The following is a 4471-nucleotide window of genomic DNA, read 5'->3' as shown; positions in this document are numbered from 1 at the left end:
TTTGCTTTATTGTATAATTTTTCCCCCCTCTCTCTCTATATATATATAATGGATCAATATTTACGTAGTGTACATACAATGTACATATATTGGTGTAGAGAGTATTTGAGGGCGAGAGTGTATATAGGGTAATGGGGTGGGGGTAAGGATTAGTGCGGAGGAGTTGAGATTTTAACCAAGGAAAATTTTTCAAAATGTCAATATTTTAACATTTAGGAGGGTTCATCAGTAACACTTTTAAAATTTAATAAAAATATCAAAATTTTAGTTTGTTATGCATTTTTTATATAATAGATTGGAGGAATTTCGGGGAGAAAATTATTTTTAAAAAGGAAAAAAATGCTTAAAACTCTCATCCATTACAATTTATCAAAATATGTCACTTCCATCTCTTTCTTCTTCTTTTACCATGTTCTAAAAAACATGCATTTCACCATTGTTCTAAAAAAATTCAATATCCAATTTTCTTAATCTTTTTTATTTATAAACACTTTTATTTAAATAACTAAATATTCAATTTTCACTAATTATTGTTATGAAAATCACTGAATTAAACAATAACCATATCTATAAAATTTTCAATATCCAATTTTCACTAATTACTATGATGAAAACCACAGAATCAAAAAATTCAATTACCAATTTTCACTAATTATTGTTATGAAGCTTTATGATATTACGTTATAGTTTTATCTATTGAATTTTTGTTTTTTTTTTAATTTACAAATTTGAACAACTACCGTAAAATCATATTCATTCCAATATGTATACCATTTGTGTTTATATTCATTCTAGTTTTCATGTTGTATTTTGTATAATATAACTTGTATTTCTTTATTAATTTGTATTGATTCCAATATGTATGTCAAATAAATATGTAGCTATTTAAGAAACATATTTGGATTTGTATATTTTTTCACTGTGTATTTATTTTTCTCTTTAGATTTCCTAAGTCGTAATTATTTCAGTATGTATATTATTTGTATCTCTATTCGTTTTAGTTTTTATATTGCATTTTATATAATGATGTATAAAATATAAAAATAATATGATGTAAAAGTGAGAATGAAATATAAAATTGAAAAAGAATACGAGAATATTTGTTGCAATCATTCTTAGTAAAATACATAACTAGTTTATTTACCTTTGAGATAAATATAAATTCGGAACAAATAAAGATTCACAAACTATGCAATATGAGATTTTTAATGAATTCAAATATTAATAACATGCATATTAGTTTGAATACGAATTGAGAAAGGATACAAAAATTAGAAGAAAAAACTAAAAACTAAAATAAATTAATAGAAAGTTGTTCTTCCTATGAATAAATACAAATTAGGGACAAATAAAAGATTCATAAACTACGCAACATGAGATTTTCAATAGATACAAATATTGATAGCATACATAGCGATCTAAATACAAATAGGAAGGAATAATAAATTTTAAAAAAGAACTATGAATGTGAAACAAACTAATAAAACAACTTTCTTCCTCAACTTGGTATTCAACAAGTTTTTCGAAATCTTCTACACCCAAATTTTTTTTTCCTTTTTATTAATAGTGTATTTACCCTGCTGACATTACTATCTTGAACTTGAATGCGGATAGAATCATGAAAAAATTTAGAACTCATCTCTTAAACCATTTTACGCACAACCTACATTGTTGAATAATTCTTGAGTAACGCATAAATCAAAGAGGTAAAATTTCCATAAGTTGATGAGATTATATGTGATACTTCTTATACTTCCTTTGAACAAGACATTAGATTGCAACTTTTGTGTTTTTCCCTTTATTTGAAATCTTAACTGAAAAGTAGGGAGATTGAAAAAAACAAGAACACACAAATATCTAAAGAGCTTCAAACGAAAACATGGAACAATAGAATACAAGTATGAAATACTTCATGACAATGTATTTACCTGTATCCAAGGTTGAAAATCTTTTGAATGATTACTAAGATTTCTTAGAGAAATGGAGAAATTTTAATTTAACAAGGAAATGTTTAATTTAATTGAGGTGAGAAAAATGAGTAAAAATCGTGAGAGAAAGGAGAGAATGTGAGTAAAAAATTGAGAGAGAGAAAAGTGGGAAATAAAGTTTTTTTTTTAATTCTTTTAAATTAAGTCAAATTGAGAAATAAAAGGAAGATAAATAAAATATATTAGGATACACTTTATTTGCTAACATATTGACATTATTAACAATTATTTTAAACTATAGATCTTTTTAATAATTATGTTAGGAATATTGATGACTTAGCTAATTTATCTAGGAAAATTTTCAAAATAGCAATATTTTAGCTTTTAGTTGGACTTCTTGATAAAATTTTCATTATTTATTAAAAATGTTATTATTTTAGTTTGTTAAGGATTTAATTATGTATTTATTTTATTTTAATTAAATTGAAAAAATACAAATAATTAATAACAGAGAAAATTATGGAACAAAAATTTTCAGAAAAGGCAAAAAAGATTTTAAACACAAATTAGTTACGCTTTGAAAAGAGTCATCTTTTTGTCGAGTGTTTTTTTATTTTTTGCTTTCTTCTTAAGATCATAAGAAAAATAATTAAAATAATTTAGTTTGTCTTCCGGATCATTCATCTGATAACTTTCAAAGCTTCTTCAAGTTGAATAAGACATATATTTGAAACATAATGTTTCAAAATTGACTACCATAAATTCGTCACATCTAGTGAATAATTGAAAAACTCAAGTATTTTTTTTTGATTTTTTTTTGTTTGGGTAAGATATTCATATATGTATAGTACAAGAGTATTTTTTCTAATTGAATAAGTGAAATCTTTGTATGTATTGATATTTATAGTTTTTTTCCGGATATTTTGTATCCAAATAATGATGTAAAACGAATGAAATTGTTTTTTTTTATAGTTTAGCTGTTTTTTCTGTTTGAAGCATACAATAATTTGTATCCCATTAAGTTATTGTAACTAATCGATCATGAACTATATGTTGAATACAACAATACATGAATAAAAAAGTGAGATGAAAATATAACGTTATAAATACAAAGTGAGATTGAATATAAATTTGTGAATATAAAAAGAAATATTTCTTCAATTGAAATACAAAGTGACTTTGAAAGGTAAAATACAAATTAATCGATCATGAACTATATGTTGATTACAACAATATATGAATACAGAAATGAGATGAATATACAAAGTTATAAATACAAAGTGAGATTGAATATAAAGTTGTGAATACAAAAGAAAAACTCTCTTTATTTGAAATACAAAATGACTTTGAAAGGTAAAATAGACACATAAAATACAAAACTTGTTAATATACAATTAGGTAGAATACAAAAACAAAGAGAAATACAAACTTGTTCACATATAAATTGAGATTGAAATACAGAATGAATACCCAATGAAATATAAAATTGTTATCATACAGTTAGGACGGATACAAATTAAGAAGGAAATACAAACATGTTGGTATACTAATTGAGATTGAAATACAATGTAAAAATAAAAAATATAAAACTTTTTGATATATAAATAGAATGAATACACAAATAAACTGTTGATTCATACATTGTAGACGTACATATGTTTTCCCGAATCTAAAACCCTAAAAGCAAATAAAAATATATTAAAAGTCAAACAAAATATACATATGAATGAATTTATAGATTCTAATAAATCTGAAATATTAAAAACTAAATAAAAAAATTGAAAAAAATATTTAATCGATTAAAAAGCTGAGATGTATAAATATTAGATGATTATGTAAACAAACTTGCATAAAAATAAAAAAATGCAACGAAAAATCTGTAATATGTGCAATGCGAAATATAAATCATAAACAGTGATATTAAAATTCGTAAGACATAGAATCTGAAATACATACCATAATCGGTGATCTTAAACATCAAATCAAAATAAATAATGGAAATTACCTTGCCAATCGAGAAATCAACTTTAATTGATAAACAGATTTCATTTAACGATAGAGAAAATTTCTTGAATTAAAATATGTATTTTGATGAAAAATTTGTGAAAACCTTCAAGAAAGAGATCTAGAAACATGGAAAAAGGGCTAGAACATGAAAGGTGGGCGTAGAAACGTGAAAGGTGAAGAGAAAAGGTTATTGGGTATTAGATTAATCGGGAGGAGTGAAATTCCAAAAAAAGAGGAGCAAGAATTCACTTAACTCTATTAAGAAAGAAAACAAAGAAATTTTGATGATTGGTAATAGTTTCTCTTTAAATTGTATCAATGATGGATTCTTTCAATTTGCTTCACTACTATTATAAATGATAAAAGATATAGTAATTTCATTTAGTAAGGAAAGAAAATTGTAAATTAATGGATATAATAAAAGTAGAATCCTAATTGGCTTATATTACTATATTTGATATTTATATTTTATAAAATAAAAAATATTAATAATAAAAAGAAACTTGTCTTAAAACTCAAATTTGAATACATATTAT

The 4471-nt window shown here is 23.6% G+C and overlaps 1 long non-coding RNA gene across 1 annotated transcript; it reads right to left on the bottom strand.

Annotated features, from left to right (window-relative positions):
• Window positions 1-3378: 3378 nt before the first annotated feature.
• Window positions 3379-4269, bottom strand: LOC109119523 (uncharacterized). The gene is made up of 2 exons (XR_002026727.3): window positions 3934-4269; window positions 3379-3605 (listed from the first exon to the last, which is right to left on the bottom strand). It is a non-coding gene; the product is annotated as an uncharacterized lncRNA (long non-coding RNA).
• Between the last annotated feature and the right edge of the window lie 202 nt (window positions 4270-4471).

This window comes from Solanum lycopersicum, chromosome 2, assembly GCF_036512215.1.
Source record: "Solanum lycopersicum chromosome 2, SLM_r2.1".
In the NCBI taxonomy this organism is placed as follows: domain Eukaryota; kingdom Viridiplantae; phylum Streptophyta; class Magnoliopsida; order Solanales; family Solanaceae; genus Solanum; species Solanum lycopersicum.
Note: the sequence above shows the minus strand (reverse complement) of the source record. Positions and strands in the feature narration are given on the sequence as shown.